The 22,066-nt window shown below is 39.3% G+C and overlaps 1 pseudogene; it reads right to left on the bottom strand.

Annotated features, from left to right (window-relative positions):
* Positions 1 to 20,108: 20,108 nt before the first annotated feature.
* LOC119540812 lies at positions 20,109 to 20,872 on the bottom strand (annotated as a pseudogene).
* Between the last annotated feature and the right edge of the window lie 1,194 nt (positions 20,873 to 22,066).

Raw genomic sequence — 22,066 nt, 5'->3', positions numbered from 1 at the left:
AATGCCCTCTCCTGTAAACTCCATGAGAGGTCTATGGGAGAGACCTTTGTGTGACCTACTTCTCAATTTATGGATAGAAGAGTAAGCCAGACAAGTCCTTGCATAGCACCAGAATTTGTTAATTTGCCAGGGGTCTCCACAAGCTGATTATACTTTGCGGAGACTTGCAAAACTGAAACTAAAGAAGAATACAAGTACCAGAGATTAAATTTAAAGCCATAAAAGCTGATATTAAAGCTGCAGAGAGATGTAGAGTCCACATAACTTAAAACTTGTGGGGGCTTCTGCCTCTGCAGGTCACAGAGCAATGGCAATGTTCTTTGAACAACTAAAGAACTCATTGTATCACAAACTCTGGTTGATTTGGGACATGGTTGTTGTGGTGGTTTGAAGAAGCATCTATCCTAGAAAAACATGTTCTTAAATCAAATCCACTCCTGTGTGTGTAAATTCATTGAAAGTAGGACCTTTTGATGAGGCTAGTTCAGATAAGATGTGACCAACTTCATTCAGGATAGGTCTTAATCCTATTACTGGGGTCCTTTATAAACAGAATGAATATAGACAGAGAAAAAGCCACAGGAAACAAGAAGCTGAAATGGAACCCAAAAGAGAAGGAAGAGACCAGGAGATGCTGCCATGTGCCTTGCCATGTGGCAGAGGAGCCAAGGATAGCCAGCAGCCAGTCTTCAGGAAGAAAGCATCACACTGATGATGTCTTGATTTGGACATTTTTCCCAGTCTCAAGACTGAAAGCTAATAAATTCCTATTTTTTTAAGTGAACCCATTTCATGGTATTTACTGGAGCAGCCTAAGAAACTAAAACAGATTCTGGTACCAGCAGAATGGAGTGCTGCTATTGCAAATACCAAAAATGTGGAAACAGCTCTGGAATGGGGTAAAGAATAGAGGCTGGAAGAACTGTGAGTTGTTTGACAGAAAAAGTTTAGATTGCTTTGAAGAGACTGTAGAAATATGGATGCTAAAGGGATTTCTAATGAGGCCTCAGAAGAAAACGATAAATGTTCTATTGGAAATTGGAGGAAAGATGATTCTTGTTTCAAAGTGGCAGAGAACTTGGCAAAATTGAGTTCTGATGCTAGATGGAAGGCAGAATTTGAAAGCAATGAGCTTGTATATTTAGCTGAAGAGATTTGCAAACTAAAAGTAGAAAGTGCAGCCTGGTTTCTCCTTGCAGCTTACAGTAAAATGTGAGAGGAAAGGAATAAGCTGAAAACTGAACTCCCATGCACAAAGAAACCAGAAACTGATGGTTTGGAAAATCCTGAGCTTCTGGAAAGTGAGACCCCAGGGAATAGTGCTTCCATGTGAGGGTTTAACTGAACATGGATCCAGTCAGTCATTTCAGTACAAATCAGGATTAGAGGTGCAGTTACCGGAAAGGATCTGTGGAAAGTTCTACTGTCTGATGGTTTGGACCCTAGTGTAATACATGCAAAATTGAAAGTTTTTTGTAAGATCTGTATGAATGGAACCACTGGCAGCCTGGACTTAAAGGAAAGATTGAAGGAAAAAAAATCATTTCAAGAGCAGAACCATGGAAGGTGAGCAGGAAGAGTGGTACCACCCCCATTTTTCTCAGATGCCTGGGGAATTGCAGAGAGTCTGGCTGCCACTCTGATGCTTGACAAGGATGGAGTCTAAAGCCTGGCCACCATTCCCATGCTTGAAGAGGGTAGAACCTTCACTCCAGTGTTCTGGTAGAGTACAGCCACTGCACAAGCACTTGGAAGGGAGAAACATCCCAGAGCAGTAGTTATCTACTTTGCTATTTCAGACACCCCATTGCCATATTAGTGCCTAAATATCAATTGTCTTAGCCCTAGCCACAAGATTTTTTTTCCATTTTTTTAAATTGTGGAATATAATGTATTTACATAAAAGTGATAACTTTCAAAGTGAGATTTAACTAGTAGGTAGAAAGCAAATTTCAAAGAATGTTATGGGTTACAGTTCCACAGTTTCAGTTATTTCCTTATTGTGAAATATAACATATATGCAAAAAGGTTAATAACTTTCAAAGTATGATTTAACAAGTAGTTATATAGGAAATTTCCAAAAATGTTATGAATTACAGTGCCATAGTTTTGGTTAATTTTTTTTCATTATTCTCATCACCCCTGACCAAGCACACTGCAGGTGTATACTTTTTGTTACAAGAGGGATTTAGGCATGTGAACAGTCAGTGCAAAATCTTGCCCGTTGAAGGACAAAATAGTTCAATCTGTGCTTCCTACTATTGGGTTATGGGTGTCATTAATTTTAACATTACAGTGTATATAACCTCAAGCAGAAGGAATGGTGTTGAAATGGAGCTCAGATATTTAAGCCATCTCAGGTCCACTCTTTGTCCCCAAAGTCCTAATTGACTTGGATTCTTTAGTAGGCATTCAGCAAATATATTGTTTTCAGCACCTGCATCTCAGTGAGCTGACTGAATTTCAGCAGCTTCCTATGAAGCCAAGTTTCCTCACAATCTTGTTAATAAAACAAGCAATATTCCAGCAATAGTTTTATTTATTTCTCTCCTTCCCACATATCAGGTTTCTTGAAAGAATGGTTTTTACATTCACAGCTTCTAGTTCCTCACCTTCCATATTAGTTAGGGCACAGGCTAAAGAGGCTGCTGTGATAAAAAGATCTAAAAATACAGTGGCTTATATAATTTAGAACTTCTTTCTTTGTCAGGTCATGCTACATTCCCAAGGTGAGTAGCCCAGCCTTGCAAGGCAGTACCCTGTGGCTCCACCAGGCCCTGGTTATTGTCCACATCTGAGTGATGAGGACAAGGATGACTCCAAGGATTTGGCATGAACAACCAGAAGAATGGAGTTGCCATTAGCTGAAATAGGGGAGACTGTAGGAGGAGCAGGCTTAGGGGGACAGAGAACAGGAGCTCACTTTTAATCATGTTAAGTCTGAGATGTACATTATGTATCTGATTGGAAATGTGAGTAGATGGTTGGATAAACAGATTGGGAGTTCAAGGGAGAGATCCAGGCTGCAGATACAATTTGAGGAGTCCTCAGTCATGAGTCTGAATGAGATCAGCAAAGAAATGAGTATGTATAACAAAGAGAAAGGATCAAAGACTGAGCATTGGGCCACTCCAAAATATGGAGGTTGGGAATATGAAGAAGAACCAGCTAAAGAATGAGAAAGGTTGACTAGTAAAGTAGAGGAAAATCAAGAGAGGATGGTGTTCTAGAAGCTAAGGGAAGATGGTGTATCAAGTAAGAAGTAATCAACCTATCAAAAACTTCTGAAGGATAAAGTGAGGACTGAAAAATGACCATTGGATTTAACTTCAAAAGGGAGGCAGTATTTCTCTAAATTAGAGGTGAAACTGAGTGGTAAGAATAGCCCCTGTTTTATTTATTCATTTATTTTTTCATTCTTTGAGTCAAGAAATATTGAATACATACAACATGTCACACGTGCATGTCATATGACTTTAAGTAGATAAACAAAAAAGACCATTCATAAATTGAGCCATTTGTCTTGGATTCAGTCCTGTAAATAGTGCTGTTTCTCTCCAGAAATGCCCTCTACTCACTCCTTTGGTATCAATTTCCTCCATTTACTGGACACACTGGCTGCTTTGGGAACCATACTGTGACAAAAAATTGTCAAAAGAAGCAGTCCCTCAAGATAAAATAAAGTATAAAACAATCAGAAAAGACATAAACCAATAAAGAAATCTGGCTAAGTGGTGAATAGGAAAAATGAACAAAATTCTGGGAATAACTGGGCTGCAGTGTATGTACTCTCGAGTTTCATGGGTCAGAGAGTAAATGCCAAGAGGATTTCATTGCAATGAGTATGTACAAGCATCCCACTCCTGGTGATTCCCTCTAATGCAGTGGAACAATGGCATACATTAGCCAAATCAGCTTTGAAATCGCTACATGTGCTTATGTTAGTATTAAAATGTGTTTGCTTATCTGAAGACATATTGGCATGGCATTTGGGCATGTGACCAGGAAAGTGCCAGAGAGACAGTAACACAGGACATGAAAATCCACTAGAGAAAACCCAGAAGATAGGCCACCAATTAAAGGGACTAAAGCCTCTAGTTCTGGGAAAAGTTCAGTCACTAGCTATGTGACCTTGGTATATTCGGCTTTTCCTTTCTCAATCTTCTGAAATTAAATGAGGCACTTGGACAAGATGGCCCTTGAAATCTCTCCCAGCTCTTACATTTCAAAAATAAAGTCTCCCAAACTTGCAAAAAGATACACCTTGTTGATAATTAGGAAGTGCCTTCCCAGCCCCACTGTTAGTTTTGACCCTTATGAATGCATTATTAAAGATGTCAATGATTTTATCCTTGTAAATCACTTTCGTAAAGAAGGCAATTATGAGTAGATAACTTTGCAGATCTGGAGGCTCTGTATTGGAGTGGGGAGCAGGGTAGAGATTTGCCGCCTTTAACCTCCATGCTTGGATGGATTAGTCTCCTACTTGCCTGGCCAGGACAAGACTATGGAATGGTTGTTGCTAGGAAGTGAAACATTCTGCTACTCAGCTCAAAAACGATGATGGCAGATATGTGGGATCAGCCCAGTGGCAGAGATCTGACAATGACAACACTCAATATGTGCAAGCATGCAGAATCCTTTTTTCCCTTTGTCATTTCTTGTACTCCTTCCAAATTAATTCCAGGCGTGCTTTGTGCATAAAGGCTGATGGACCACCATGCTGTGCTCTGTGTCCATTGTCTAGATTGTATATAACTCAGTGAAATACATTTTTTTAAATGAAGTTTATTAGTAGAATTCACACAAAGCCACTCCAGCCCATCACTGTATTATGGAAACTGAGAAAGCCTATATTCAAATTTATTTTTACCCTTTAAAGGTAAATTACAAACTGATTATTAGAAAAATGAAACACTCTGTGATTGCAATGTCTTTTAATTGAGCATAATATCAATTCCTTGCATTGTATAGCCTTTAACTATACGAGTTAAAGTCTACAAAGCATTGCCCATACATTGTCTTGTGTGACCCCTACAATAAATCCCTATTATTTGTAGGCTGGAAACTGAATGTTAGAGCTGTTTATTTGGATCTGCCAATCTCAGTGGTGTCTCTCCTCCTCTAGATTCTCTATGATGACAACATAAATTGCAGAGTATCAACAGATTAATATGAGAGGTCACTCAAAAGGTTTCCCTAGGTCTTTTTTATCCTGTCAAATGACCAGTAATCACCCATTCTGCTTCCAACTCTCTGCCTGAGGGTGGTTTTCTTCAGCCATCTAAACAGTTCCTAACTGCAGAAATGTGACTAAACAAGGGTGTGGGGGAGAAGATGACAAAGAAATGGCCCGTTTGGGCCTGACCAGGCCACTTTTGATAGTGGTAAAGTCCCCACCTCTTTCCTTGATTCACCAAGGGCAAACATGTGGGGTCCCTGCTGACATCCAGTCACCTACTCTTTTATCTCTCAGGACACTAAGAAGTAGGTTTCTTTTGTTCCTTTATAGAAACATGAAAAGCAGGAAATCACGATTTCAAAACAAAGAAGGCCTTTAAATAGGGGATTTACAGATGCTATGTGGTCTCTCTTGTGGCAGATGCACGGCCTACTTTGTGAGGAGAAGCACAATGGATCTTCATGTCCTTTCTAGATGAGAATCTCAGGCTCTTCATTTATCTCCTGTCTAAGGGGGAGAGAAATGATTATATGATAATGTGGCTCTAAGGCCACATGTAGGGGAGTTCCCCCCAGGGTTCTTGAAGACAGATTGATTGACACAAATACACCCGTGGACAAGTGGTAAATCTGGGATTTAAAATCCTGACTTCAAATCTCTGAGTTTAGCACTCCCCTGTACCTACAAACCACAATTACAAAACCCACTCGTCCAATTTTTAGGCAACCAGCACCTTTTGACAACATCGGAACTTTGGTTATAGTGAGGCTCCAGGTCGGCTCAACCTCTGTACTTCCCAGTAAAATGAGGTGAAAATTATCTTCTTTGCTTGAGCTAATTTGATGTTTTGTTTTGTATACATTTGTAGCATCTACCTAGATTCTCTAGAATCACTAGCCAATGAATTTTCATAATGGTACATGAGCATTAATTCTTCATGCACTGTGTGAGTGCCTCTAAAGTACTTGCAATGAACTATGTGCCAAGAACTGTGCTTAATGTTTTACATTTGTGTTTATTTATCTTCAAAACAATGAGGTAGGTATTTTTTATTGTCCTCATTTTCCTGATGAAAAAAACTGAGGCACGTAGGGGATAAGTATATATCCCAAGGTCATCTAGAAAAATTCAGAGCCAAGATTCAAACCGTGTTAGTCAGGCCCCACAGTCCCACTCCTGACTACACTGCCATACAGATCCTTGCATGTGTATATACATGTATATCTTAACTGAGGTATTAGAGGCAGGCTAATGGGGAGAAAGCTAAAGCTTTCAAGTTTGTTAGTCATTTTCTGTGAAGCAGCCTCTGATCTCAGAATGCACAGCCCCAGAAACATGCTGGGAACTCTTTCCAGGGAGAAACCATAGAGTTGGGCCCAAGTCATTGGACATTGATCACAGAAGGGAGCGCTGAAGCTTTTGGAGAATGATGGGTCATAGCATCTGGTCATTAAATAGGAAGTATGCAACACAGGAGGAGAGTTCTAAAAGTAGAATCCAGACCAGGGAAGGTGAAAAGGATTAATCTGAAAGGAGCATCAGCCTGGTCCTTTCCCCTTCCTCTCCCATGTACACCTATATCAGGTTCAGGGCCAGCTTCCCATTTCTGGAGGAATCAAATGCAAAAGAAGAGCTCCTTAATATTTATTTGAGGATATTTCTTCAAAATGAAAAGAAGTTTGTGGCTTTTTGTGGGTTATTGGTGTTTTTTTTTTTTCTTTTGGTTAAAAAGTAATATCTGTTCCTTGAAAATCAACAATAGCAACAAACAGAATAGTAGAAAGAGAGAGGTGCAAAATAGGTCCCTCCTTCCAAATTTTTTGTGTACATTATTCTAGACTTTTTCTATTCACACACAGAGAATTTGTACCAAAAATTAGATTATAAATACAAGTTATTTTGCAACTTCCTGCTTTTCACTTTGTAACATATTATGGACTCCTTCCCTTGTTAATAACTATTGATATATATCAGGATTTTTAATGCCTTAGCAGAATTTAACTTCATGGATATATTGTGATTTTATATAATCAATCCTCTATTGTGATACACTTGGGATATTTCCCATTTTTTATTATTAGCAGTAATGTTGCAAAAAGCATATTCAAGAAATTTCTCAATTGTTTCCTAAGTATAAATTCCTTGGCGAGAACTTGGGTGAAAGAGTATAAAGATTTTCAGTGTTGACACATGTAACTGGATCATCATTTCAGAAAATTTATCAGGTAACTCCTCCGCTAATAGACTATGCAAATGCATGTTTTATATACATTTGTAGCATTTATCAGCCTATTTAATCTTTGAAAATATATGAAAAGATATTATCTGATTTTAATTTGCTTTTTTTTTTTTCTGCTTGTAAGACTGGATATTGTTCCTATAGTTATTGGTCACTGGACCATTGATCATTTTTTATTTTTTCTCATAGGAATTCTGGTAATGATTGAGGCCATACTCGATGAAAATGTTGAAAACCTCCAAAATTCAAGGGTTTATTGGATCCCATAACTGGGAAGTCTAAGGGTTCTCCTGCCTTTAGGCAAGTCTCTCTCACATCTCTCTCCTCTCTTTCTCTATCTTCCTCCACCCCCACCCCCACCCCCTACCCCTCTGCCACCACCACCATGGTGTATCTTCTCAGTTAGCCTTTCTCCATGTACCAGCAGAGATGACCATAGGCTTATATTGTCCTCACAGCTAATGATCCCAGAAAGAAAAAAAAAGAGGGTTCTTTTATATCATAGCATATGCAATAGTTTATAGTACCTGCAAAAGACTGACTCATTGGAAACATGCCAACCCCTGGATTAATCAATGTGTCTAGGAGATGAAATGCTCCGATTGGTCACTTGCCTGTCCTTTTGGTAGGGAAAGGAAAACTATGCTATTGACAGTTCCACCAGGTAGTAAGCGGCATTTCCCCAAAGGAAAATCAGTATACTATTTTGCCAAGAGAGGGAAAGAATACTACACAGGCACACACACACAAAGATGTACACCAAAATACTCTTTTCTACTTAAAAATGGGGTGTTCATCCTTTGATTTGTAAGAGCTCTTCATAAAATAAGAAAGAATATTAACCTTTGATCTGTACTATATAAACTGCTTAAGTTTTTCCCTAGTCTATCACCTGCCTTTTCACTTTGTTTATGGTGTACTTTTCCCTCTTACACTGATTTAAAATCTTTATGTAAACCCCCACAGTTCTTGGAAGTTCCTATCAGAGCTGCCGCTTGAGTAGGCCTCAGGTCCACTCACTACCTCATTCTACAGACCTGCACAGCTACACATATTAAAGCCCTGGCTCCCCACTTTCCTTAAAGAGATGTTAGGCATGGATCAATTTCCTCATCTGTAAAATGAGTAACAATAGTACCACAATGGTATACAGCTATGTAACAGGATGTCCTTATTTTTTTGAACTACATGCTAAGGTGTCAGGATGTCTAAGGTTTTATTTTGAACTGGTTTGAAATGGTTCATCTAAAAATTAAAGAGAGCAAGAGAAGAAAGAGAGGATAAATAGGGTAAAATGTTAATGTTGAATCTCAGTGTTTTTGTTTCCTAGGGCTGCTGTAACAAAGTTCCCAAACTGGATGGCTAGGACAACAGAAATTTGTTATCTAACAGTTCCGGAAGTTAGAAGTCTGAAATCTGTAGGGAAGAATCCTTCCTTGCCTCTTCCTAGCATCCGATGGTTCTCTGAAAATCCAGTGTCTCATGTCACATGGCAATCTCTCTCTGCATCTCCTCTCCCCTTTTTATAAGAACTCTGGTCATACTAGATTAGGGCCCACTCTAATCCAATTTGGACTCATTTTAATTAATCACATCTTCAAAGAACCTATTTCCAAATAGGGTCACATTCATGTACCAGAGATTAGGACTTGAACATGTCTTTTGAGGGACACAATTCAACCCATAACACTAGATGGTAGGTAAATGGGTATTCATTGTACTCATTTTTCTACTTTTCCTTATTTTGACAACTTTCCTAATTAAAAGTTAATAAACAGAGTGAGAAGAAGGAGCTCTGCAGGGTTATGGGACATGTGAGTTCTTTACGTTACCTATCCTCCCCATTTATCAGCTTCACTGATCGTCTGTCCTAGTGGCTCGGTGAGGGTTCTGGTTCCAGGTGAAACACTATGGCTTATGGAGCTTTGTGGAGACTCAGTGGCCCTCTGTGAGGTCTTACTTCCAGCTAATCCTTGGAGAGCTGTGCAAGGTGGTAGCTGTGCCACCTGACACCCTGAACCTGGACTTTAACTTCTACAGTTTCTTGTGGGAGTCAGGGTCAAATTTTTCACAGGTCTCATATTTTGTTCAGAATATTTAGGTTAAACAAAATCCAGCTTTTTATTAAATGGGAAAAACAACTTGCCCCAAAGCTTGCTATGTTGATTCAGAAAAAAATGTGAACCTCTTGACAGACTTTGCTTTTTCCAAAAAGAATATGAAGAACTTAAATGTTTGGAAATGAACAGAGGTGTCAGTAGCAAGATGTGAGAATAACTAACAGTGCCGAGCGGTGCATGAATGAGGTGGAAAGGGGAAGCTTAGAGTCATATATGTCATCAGAAGGAAAGTTGGAGGTCAAAAGATGGGACTGTATAAAACTGAATCCTATGGTGGGCAATGTCCATGATTAATTGTACAAATATTAGAAATCTCTTCCATGAACCAGAACAAATGTATAACAATACAATTAGAAGTTAATAACAGAGGGGCATATAGGGAAGAAATATATACCTATTGCAAACTATATACTACAGTTTGTAGTATTTCAACGTTCTTTCATAAACAGTAACAAATGTACTATACCAACACTACGAGTCAACAATTGAGGGGGGCTGGTTAGGGATATGGGAGGATTCTAGTTTCCATTTCTCTTTTTTTTTTTTCCTTCTCTTTTTTTTATCTTTCACTTTATTTCTTGCCTGGAGTAATGAAAACTTTCTAAAAATTGAATAAAAATTAAGTGTGGTGGTGGATGCACAGCTGTATGAGGGTACCAGGGGCAACTGATTGTGCACTTTGGAACCTTGGATAATTGTATGGTACCTGAACAATCCCAATAAAAATTAAAAAGGAAAAAAAAAATAGATTGGGGTGATGAATGCACAACTATATGATTGTACTGTGAACAGTTGATTGTACACCATGGATGATTGTATGGTATGTGAATTTATCTTGATAAAACTGAATTAAAAAAATAAAAAAAAGAAGCCAGTCACAAAAGACCCCATATTGTATGATTCTATGACAGAAATCTCCAGAATAGACAAATCCATAGAGATAAGTAGATTAGTGATTGTTTAGGGCTGGAAAAATTAAGGAAAAATGGGGAATGCTGATTATGAGTAATGGATTTTCTTTTTAGAGTGGTGTGAAAATGTTCTAAAATTGATTGTAACAATGGTTGTACAACTCTGTGAATAAACTGAAAACCACTGAATTATATACTTTAAAAAAAAAAAAAAAGAATATGAAGCACTGTAGCCATCTTTGAAGAATACTAGCCTGGAGAAAGAGTCATCAGAAATGCTGAGCCTGGAAAAAAAGCATGAGAAGTTTAAGGATAGAATAACTTCCTGAGGATAAGACTTGAATGAAGAAAGCACTAAATGCTCAGAAGAAGAATAGTTGGTGGCTGAAATGATAAGGAAGATGCATTCACTTGAAGATTAATCAAGACATAGCATCACAGGCAGCTTTTCTAATAAAGCATCAGACTGAGAGCCAATCCCCATGTGGTCCCTCACCAACAGGTGACCTCCAGGTGAAAATAGAGCTTCCCTCCCCTCTCTACTCAGTTCAAAACTAAGCTAGCAGACTATGTTCACCCATCTCTTCATTCAATCTGAATCCATTTTTGCAGGGACAATTTCTATAATGAGGACCTTTTCCTCCGTCTTCTTAGCTTCTTCTACTTCCTTCTATAGATATCACCCTCAACTCACCTTCAAATCCTGAAAATAGTAGTAGGTTCATTTAAGAAGATTCACTCAACCTTCAGACAAACCAAATATTGCACTTCCTGAACCATACTGAAAAATTCAGGGTCTTCTTTTGTCTCTTTTTAAAAAGTATTTACTGGAGGAGCTAAGATGACAGCATAGAGAGGAGTGGAAGACGGTTAGTCCCCCCTGGAATAATTCATAAATGACCCAAAAACTAGTAAATAACCTAGAATAATTGCAGGGAGACAAACGTGACTGTCCACTCGTCATCCACCAACCTGAATTGGGAGGAATGCCTGAGAACGCAGCATAAAATCTGTGAGTAAAAACTGCAGCCCCACACTGAGAGCCGAGAGCTGAGAGCCCCTCCCTCACAGAAGCCTCGTGGTGCTAGAGAGCAGCACTCTTTCAGCCCAGCTCCAACTGGGATTTTAATATTAACCGCTCAATACAGATAGCGAATCCCCAGCAAGCACACAGAGGCCTTTGGTGACAACTGACCTTGGGAGAGTTGGGGCACATATCTGTCTCAGGATGGGGAGCCCAGAGGATCGGGTCTATCTCTGGCTGATGGGTGAATCTGGGAGCTTTCTCTCCCTTTCTCTCTCTGTGGAGAAAACCTCAGCCATTTTCAGCCCACAGCACTTTGCAGTAAAGAAAGCCTCAGCCATTTTAAACACTTTGATCAGCAGAGTCAGAGAAACAAATAACTTATTGATATGCAAATGACCTCTCTGGAGGGGGCATACTTCCCAAGAGGAAAGGGAGGGGCCCAACTCTACTGCCACCTTACCAGAACCAGACCCCAAAGCCTGGGGGAGGAGAGCCACAAGCCACACCCCCTTACACTAGCCAGTGACAGGCTGACAGGTGCACCTGCTGGGCAGAAAAGCACAGGAGTGTCAATCCTCTAAGAAAAACCATCAGGGAAACCGGATACTGAATATTTCCTCCTTCTGTGACCTGAGCCTGTTCTCATCTGGGAAAACCTAACTAGGGTGGCCTAGGAGGTCAGATGCCTAGACAACAGAAAACTACAACCTACACCAAGAAAAACGAAGTTATGGCCCAGTCAAAGGAACAAATGTACACTTAACTGAGATACAGGAATTTAAACAACTAATGCTAAATCAATTCAAAAAGTTTAGAGAAGATTTTGCAAAAGAGATAGAGGCTGTAATGAAAACACTGGGAATACATAAGGCAGAAATCGAAAGTTCAAAGAAACAACTAGTAGAATCTATGGAAATGAAAGGCACAACATAAGAGACGAAAGACACAATGGAAACATACAACAGCAGATCTCAAGAGGCAGAAGAAAACACTCAGGAACTGGAGAACAAAACACCTGAAAGCCTACACGCAAAGGAGCAGATGGAGAAAAGAATGAAAAAATATGAGCAACATCTCCAGGAACTTAAGGATGAAACAAAGTACAAGAATGTATGTATCATTGGTGTCCCAGATGGAGAAGAGAAGGGAAAAGGGGCAGAAGCAATAATAGAGGAAATAATTAATGAAAATTTCCCATCTCTTATGAAAGACATAAAATTACAGATCCAAGAATCGCAGCACACTCCAAACAGAATAGATCTGAATAGACCTATGCCAAGACACTTAATAATCAGATTATCAAATGTCAAAGACAAAGAGAGACTCCTGAAAGCAGCAAGAGAAAAGCAATCCATCACATACAAAGGAAGCTTAATAAGACTATGTGCAGATCTCTCAGCAGAAACCGTGGAGGCAAGAAGAAAGCAGTGTGATATATTTAAGATACTGAAAGAGGAAAACCGCCAAGCAAGAATCCTATATCCAGCAAAGCTGTCCTTCAGATATCAGGGAGAGCTCAAAATATTTTCTGACAAATAGACAATGAGAGACTTTGTGAACAAGACACCCACCCTACAGGAAATACTAAAGGGAGTACTACAGAGTGATAGGAGAAGACAGGAGTGCATGGTTTGGAACACAGTTTTGGGAGATGGTAGCCCAGCAATGTAAGTACACTGAACAAAGATAACTATGAATACGGTTGAGAGAGGAAGGTTGGGAGCATGTGAGACACCAGAAGAAAGGAGGAAAGATAAAGACTGGAACTGTGTAACTTGGTGAAATCTAGAGTGTTCAACAATTGTGATAAAATGTACAACTATGTTCTTTTACGAGAGAGAACAAGCAAATGTCAACCTTGCAAAGTGTTAAAAATGGGGAGGCATTGGGGGAGGGATGCAATCAATGTAAACTAGAGACTGTAACTAACAGAATCATTGTATTATGCTTCCTTTAATGTAACAAAGGCAATATACCAAAGTATATGCAGATAAGAGGAGGGGATAGGGGAGACATGTTAGACACTTGACATTGGTGGTGGTGTCTGACTACTTACTCTACTTTGATTTAAGGTTATTTTTCCTTTTGCTGCTTCCATTTTTTTTTTCCTCTTTCTTTTGCCTGTCTACCTTCTTTGACTCTCCCTCCTGCTTTGTGGAAGAAATGCAGATGCCCTTATACAGATGGTGGTGAAGGTGGTGAACACATAAATATATGACCATACAGAGAACCATCGATTGTTTACTTAGGATGGAATATATGGTGTGTGAACAAAACCAACTTAAAAAAAAAAATGGGTTGATGACAAAACCTTGAGGGCAATATACTGAGTGAAATAAGCCAGACACATAAGGACAAATATTGCAGGGTCTCACTGATAGGAACTAATTATAATATGTAAACTCACAGACATGAAATATAAGGTACCAAGATACAGGACAAGGCTTAAGAATGGGGAGCGGTTGCTTAGTATGAGCAGAATGTTCAACTAGGATGAACTTAAATGTCTGGAAATGAACAGAGGTGTCAGTAGCAAGATGTGAGAGTAACTAACAGTGCTGAATGGTGCATGAATGAGGTGGAAAGGGGAAGCTCAGAGTCATACATGTCACCAGAAGGAAAGTTGGAGGTCAAAAGATGGGACTGTATAAAACTGAATCCTTTGGTGAGCAATGTCCATGATTTACTGTACAAATATTAGAAATCTCTTCCATGAACCAAAATAAATGTATAACAATACAATTAGAAGTTAATAATAGAGGGGCATATAGGGAAGAAATATATACCTATTGCAAACTAGATACTACAGTTAGTAGTATTTCAATGTTCTTTCATAAACAGTTACAAATGTGTTACACCAACACTACAAGTCAACAATTGAGGGGGGTTGGTTAGGGATATGGGAGGATTTGAGTTTCCTTTTCTTTTTTTTTTTATCTTTCACTTTATTTCTTGTCTGGAGTAATGAAAAGCTTCTAAAAATTGAACAAAAATTAAGTGTGGTGATGGATGCACAGCTGTGTGAGGGTGCTAGGGGCAACTGATTGTGCACTTTGGAACCTTGGATGATTTATGGTATCTGAACAATCCCAATAAAAATTAAAAAGGAAAAAAAAAAGTATTTACCTTTTATTATGAGTTTAAAAATCTACCACTATTTAAGAGAGTAAATTTTGCTTAAATAGAAGCTTGAAGGGACTATGATTTTCAGTGTTTGAAAATAATATTTAGATATCAACTCATGAATAATATTTCTATTTATTTTATTCTTTAGTTAATATAAAGACTGTGTTTTAATTTTAATTACCATTATTATAGCATCAACAACAATAGGAGTAAGATATGTTTAATTCAGATATGAGTTGTTTTTAACTGCAAAGACAGATTTTGTTTGCCCAGAATTGTATTTACTATAGCTAAAAAACAAAGGTAAAAGTTTATTTTTATCTAAATAAACAGTGATTGGTTAATAAGTTTTCATGTGGTCAAATCTATATATGTTAATTTATGTGTTTTGGCTTTTCTTCCACACTCAGGAAATTCTGTTCCACCTCTTGATCTTAAAATCATTCTTGCAAGTTATGTTGTAGGATATTTATGGGTTTATATTTTAATTCATATTGAATTTATTTTTGTGTTATTTAAGGCAACACTAGCTACTGTAACAGATAAACCCCCAAACCTCAGTGGTTCACTACACTGAAAGTTTACTTCTTGCTTATATCATAGTCCAATGCAGGTGTTCTTAGCTGAGCAGTCTTCTGCATGGACTGCAAGGACCCCAGCTCCTTTGTTCTTGAGACTATACTCTCCTTTAAGTTACTGGAGAGGAAGAAACTGACAGGAGGTTTGTAGAAGGTTTATATAGATATGGTGCATATCACTTCTGTCCACATTCTACTCGTCAGGATTCAGTCCATGGCAGCACCAAACCGCAAGGGAGACTAAGAATTTTGTTGGGGGCCTTTCTCTCAGCAGAGAAAGAAAAAAGGCTTTGAGGAACACAGAACAGTCTCTGCCACAATCTTGCAAGATTCTCTTGTTAAGACAAGAAGTAGGAATCTGACTTAATATTTCTTATGTAGGTGCTCTAAAAGTCAAATTCTTCCCTTTAGGCCCTAGACACCCAGTGTAGGCCCCGGAGACTACTTCTAGAACCTACTTATAGGGGATTAGATGAGGAGGGTTAGGAGTTAATATTCCTTGTCCATAGCCTGCTATCATTATTAATCCATGTAAAGCCTTCTCATGATTTCTTTCTTTTTTAATTCATTGATTTTATTACTTTCTTCCTTCATACCCATCCCTAATACCATTCCTCTCTACTTCCCATGAACATCCACTCTATCATATATTCAACACATCCCCTTTCATCCCTAAGGCTGGGATGAACCTAACCAACCGTATATGACCCCTTTTGGAATCTGCATGAGAGTTTCTCCGGGGCAGGATGGATCTTATCTTATTTTGGTTTCAACTTTGTATCTCCCTGATAACAGTGAGACTGAGAATCTTTTTATGCACTTCTTAGTTACCTGCATTTCTACTTCTATGAATTTCCTTTTCATAGACTTTGCCCATTTTCTCCATTGTGTTTCTTGCCTTTCTGTTTTGGGCCCTTGCATATTTTGTTATATTGTTGTTATTTTTAAATTTCACAAACATAATCCTAGACAGTTACTTATCTTTTACCTTGTTAATTTTTCTAAGAAAATATACCCTTAATTTTGATATAGTTTAATTCATCATTTTCATCCTTATCACTTGAAATTTGGGGGTCTGCTTTAATAAATTATTCCCTACTTCCTCCATTATCTTTAATTAGCTTTAGCTATATAGTTTTACCTTTCACTCTAGGCCTTTAATTGTTTTGGAAATTTTTATTTTATTTTGTTCTCTTTTTCATGTTGTATGAAGCATGAATCCAACTTTGTTTTTCTCTATATGGTGAACTCAATTTTCCCACCACCACCTATCTAAATAAAATAAATAGGTATTTTAAAAATTCTTTTAAAAATTGATATGCCAATTCTAACACATGCCAGGTGCCCACATATCCAGAGCCTCTGTGTTCTTCCAACGATCTATTTGCTTGTTCCTCATTCAGTACCACACTGTCCTCCAGGGCCAGGTCTGGGAAAAGGAGACAGCATCCTATGTTACTACATCAACCTCTCTGGACTGCAAAATCTCTAACCTGGTCTTTAGGTAGTGATACCATTCCAATAGTAGAGATAGGATTAGGGCAGGCCGGATCTAACCATGTGGTTTGCAGGCTCTGTAGCGAGTATGTAGCCTCTGAGGAAGAAAAGTGGATGTCCTTGGTGAGTCATGACCAAGACAACTGGAATGAGGAGTGCTCATACATATGGGACAGCAGTGATTCCTGATGTTGGAAAGAGGTGCACAAACATGTGCAAAATTCCTTCATCCCCACTTCCTTTACTAGGTTGTGGAGGCCAGGACAATAACCAGCCAAATAAGAAGGTCTAATGGTAAAATCTGCAACTCTTTACACCTTTACACCAAAAATACAATGAGAGATCTGATGATTTCATCAGTGAATATGAGGTAATTAATCTTTTTATTCCCCTACATTATCACCATTCTTCCAAATATCTCTTGGAAAGATGGGTACAGAAGTAAAATGTATAATACTTAAGAACAACAGGAATAATATCCAATCAAGAACATGGCATTTTCTGTGGGACAGCATCCATTCATGGCTATAGATAGAGTCTGGAACTCCAAGTGATGGGTAAGATTGGGCTGGAAGGTTTAGGTTATGTTTCCACTCTGAGGCTTCTGGAAAATTCTAAAAATGTTTCTATCTAGTGATTTGAAAAAGGAGGGACACATTGAGGTCTAGGAAATACATTGTCCATGTATATTCTCTCTCTCAGAATCTCAAGTTGTGCTGAATAAAAAAATAAATCTCATCCCAGGTGTCAGATAGGTAAGGATGAGAAGCCAGGCAGGAGAAATGGAAACGGAGAGGCAAGTGACATGTCCAAAGCCAAATAAAAAGGTAGGGCATTGAATTCCCAAGTTCTTTTCTGCCCAGTATTATTTTCATTAAGGCCAGAAGCCTCGTGTATCCATGTCTTTATGTCTCCTTTTGCCAAAAAATAAAGTCAGCTTGGGGAAAATGCACTCAGGAGAGTCCCTACATTGCTCCCGACTCCAGAACATATTTCTTGAGATTATTTTTAACCTCCTCAGGTGAGAAGAGAAATGGTTTGGGGCCAGTAACAGTTGCTGACATTCAAGTGCTGTTTTTTTTTTTTTTTTTTTTTTTTTTTTTGCAGAGACTTACATTTAGCATCTTTCAACTAAGGGCCTTAAAACTCCTTCCAGCAGAAATCCTGCTAAGGTAAGTGTCTGTGAAAGCTTTGACCTGTTGAAGGAGGATGCTGAGGAAAAATGACACAGAAGCACATACGGGTCAGTGATCTGGGGCTTTACAGATGCATGAATCACCAGCATCTGGCACTATTTTTAGGAATTTCATCCTTCTAACTGTTGCTTTAAATATATAGCCATCTCCGTGTCTGTGCATAATCCTCTGATATGAATTAAAATCTAAAATGGAATCTACTTTCTTTGGGGCTTATTGCTATTCTGATGCTGATGCTGAAAAAAAAGTTACATAGGTTCATTTTTAATAATTGCCTTAAAAGAAAGGTCAATGAAGATTTTCTGGGCAGTTCCTTGAGAGAAGACTTGGGGACTGATTTATCAATCTTGGATGTTGCCAGGAGCATAGAAGCTGCTGTCAAGTTTTGTGGAGTGACTGGCTGTCCCCATTCCAGAATATCTGTAACAGGAAGGGAGGATCCTATCTGTCTAAAGTGGTTTGAATGCCATGCAACAGGAAGGCAGATTAAATCAAGGGAAAGACCCCTACCCTTTTATTTTCTTCTAAATCAACCAGCACCTCCCTCTAATTCTGAGAAATGGCATGGCACAGTGGAAAGATCTTGAACTTTTGAGTCATAAAATTGGAGTTTCCATCCTGAAATTAGCACTGATTTTCTATGGGCACTTAGGAGAATTACTAAATTTATCTGAATGTCCCTATTTCATCATAAAATAGAGTTGCTAGAATAAAGTGACAGAGTATACAGTGTGTAGAAGATGGTAGGCTCTTCATAAATTATGCTTTCTCTCTATTCTCCAGCCCAAATTAAAAAAAAAATGTTAAATGACAAAGAGCTAAAGGTCAGTCAGTGGTGAATTAAACAAAACAGCTGATATCATTAACACATTAATTCATTTAATCATTCATTCATTCACTCACTCACTCATTCAATACACATTAATTGTTGTCTTAGTATTGTCCTGAGAGATGGAAAACAGAGACAAGTAAGACATTGCCTCTGATGCCCCACCCCCATCCCCAACCCTGGAAAAAGTAAGGGACTGACATCTCTCAGTAGTGCAGTAAGTTAAACTCACAGGCACGAGTGCTGAGCACATGTAAAGCCAAAACACGTATGGCTATGGTGCCAAGGTCAATCATGCTGGTCAGCATCCTCAGAGCTAGCCCTTTACTCTAGGATCCTCTGTCTCCCGGTGATGATGCAGGACCACTGTTTTGCTGACTGATACACATAGGGTTCCTAAGTTGAAAACCACTTAATATTGACATGGTTTATTGAGTGGATTGTGGAAATGGCTGAGATTTCCTTCTCTTTTGCATTTCTCTTTTCAAAAACTTTTTTTAAACTTACACATCACTCCTTTATTATAGTTATCTGGGAAAAAGATTTAGTACAATTATGCTCAAACTGGGTACTGAGCCCAAGTGGTAGGGTCAAACAACTGGAACATGATTCAGAAATTGGACACAGTAAAAGACACATTTGGACACGATCAAGGGGCATTTCACTGTCACAAAACAGTGGAGGGAGGTATTCTAAAATACACAGAAGGATGAACTCCTGCTACCCCCCTCAGAAGTCAAGGAGCTTACCCCACAGTGGTGTAAGGAATGGCTTATCTTCTGATTACCACATATGGAACTATTATTTCAACTGCCACTAGAGACCCCAGAAGGGTTTTTTGTATTATTTATATATATTTTGTAAAAGTAAATGCAACACGTAAACATTCAGGGTTGATCCCAACCTTCAGAAGCCAGCTCCTCTGGGGTCAGGGAGGAAACAAGTTTTTTTTTTTAAATCACCATTCAGGTTACATTTATCATCCACAATGACTAGGGCCCCCCCAGAGAGTGACCTACTCCAGAATAGTACAGGCTGCCAGGGAAAGGAATAGGTGCTCTTGCTTCCCCTCATTGGTCATGCCTTATCATGGTTCCTCCCTATCTCGTGCTTAAGCAGGTCCTTAGTAAACTAGCCACTCGCAAAAAACCCCAGGGTCAGTAGCTAGGCCCTGGACTGAGGACCCATGCCCCAGAACAGCCATTCTGACTAGACTGAATGAATGGAATGGGTGCAGGAAACTAAACGACTGAAATGAAAATGGGAGCCACTGGTCCCCATCTGCAGCTACAGCTTAAAATGCCTACAGATGTGGTGAGTGTGACAAGCATAGGGGACAGGCTTAAATGAATGGGATGGGCAAAAGAGGGTGATTCTTGGGATAATAGTCTGCAAGCTTGTTTTCACTTCTTGGCCTTGCCCTGGGCAGCCACAGCTTCCATGTCCTTATGCATGGTCTCTTCATCCCCTAGGAACTGCAAGGGCTTGATGGGCTTCAAGCTCTTGTCCAACTCATAGACAATGGGAATACTAGTGGGCAGGTTCAGCTCTATGACAACCTCTTCAGAGAGACCCTCCAGATGCTTAACAATGCCCCGAAGACTATTGCCATGAGCTGTAATCAATACCTGTTTCCCCTCCTTGATATGGGGAACTATTTCTTCATTCCTAAAGGGCAGGACTCTGGCAATAGTGTCCTTCAGACTCTCACAGGAGGGTAGCTGATCTTCAGTGAGGTCTGCTTACCTGTGATCCTTACTGATGTTGCTGTAGAAGGGATGGTCAGGCTCCACTGGCAGTGATGGGATGCCACAGGAGTGCCTCCAGATCTTAACCTGAACTTCGCCATGCTTGGTAGCAGTTTCTGCTTTATTGAGGCCAGTAAGAACCCCATAGTGTCACTCATTGAGGTACCAAGTCCTCACAATTGGCAGCCATAACTGGTCAACGACTTCCAGCATAGTCCAGAGGGTCCAGATTGCTCTCTTTTGCACTGAGGTGAAGCAGATGTCAAACTCAAAGCCAGCATCTCGCAGCACCTGACTACTGCAGTTCACCTCCTCAGGCCCTGTTGGGCTCAGGTCGGTGTTGTACCAGCCACTGAAGTGGTTCTCCAGTTCCAGGTGCTCTTGCCATGCTGGATCAGCACCAGCTTGTAGGCGGCCATGAGAGCGGCTTTGGGATGCAGTGCAGACTGGGCTCTTTTCAAAAACTTTTGAAGCCAGATAGGATGCCCTCAGACTAAAGTTGAAGAAGACCTCTTGGCTTTATATGAAATATATTTGTCTTCTTTGGCTGGCTGCGATTTGGTGGAGGGAGGAGTGTGGGGTGTGTGCTTTTGTCTAAGACATGGCAAATGTTTACTTTTGAGTGAGTTCATAGAAGAAATGAGAGTGTGCTCTTTTACTCTGGCTGCTGTAATTTATACATCTGCTTTATACCATTTTTTAAGCTGCCTGTTTTTAGAGTCATAATTTTTGCTTCAGGCTAATTAAAATGTAAGTAGAAGTAAACAGTCTCATGAATTGTTTTTAAAAGAAACGTCTTCAGGATACGGATAGCAGCAGTTATTGAATAATAATAATATTCATCATTCTTTATTTATTAAATAATCATAATTTACCATGATCTTCAATATAACCCATGTGATGTTTAATTTTGCATGTAAAGAAAACTTGAATTTGAGAGGCCTTTGTCCAACATCACACAGCTAGCAAATGGCAAACCCAGGTCTGTGTGACTCTGAAGCTCACAACCTATATAATGCTTTCTTCCATGGCACTAGTTCTGTCTGATATGAATAGAATATGTGTGTAATGCTATGTGATACAAGTTATAATATGAGTATGTACAAAGAGCAGCAGGAATTCAACCCTAGGAACACATCATTCTCCCGGAGAGGCCACAAAACTTTCACACATCAACCATCCCATTTTAGAGGCAAGAAAATAAAGCTCAGAGTTTTGTAATTTGTCAAAGGTGACAAAGTGGCAAAGTTAAGACAACCAAATGTTTCAGTAGTGCCTTCCCTACACATAAGAACATGCCAACTCATCATGCTCCGAAGTGTTAGGGCTCCATAGCAGCTAAAAATAACTTACAGGGTGTGGTCATTTGGAGCTGGATGTACCCCAGAAAAACATGCTCTTAAACCTGATCCTTTCCTGTGGGTAAGAAACCACTGTAAGTAGAAGCTTTTGATGAGGTTACTTCAGTTAAGGTGTAGCCCACCTCAGTCAGGATGGGTCTTAAACCTATTTCTGAAGTCCTTTATAAGCAGAATGAACTTTAGACAGAGATTGAGAAAGCCACTGAGGGGGCACCAGAAGCTGAACATCAGTGGAACCCAGAAGAGAAGGGA

The sequence above is a fragment of the Choloepus didactylus genome, chromosome 1 (assembly GCF_015220235.1).
Source record: "Choloepus didactylus isolate mChoDid1 chromosome 1, mChoDid1.pri, whole genome shotgun sequence".
NCBI lineage: Eukaryota > Metazoa > Chordata > Mammalia > Pilosa > Megalonychidae > Choloepus > Choloepus didactylus.
This window is presented reverse-complemented; position numbering and strand designations above follow the sequence as displayed.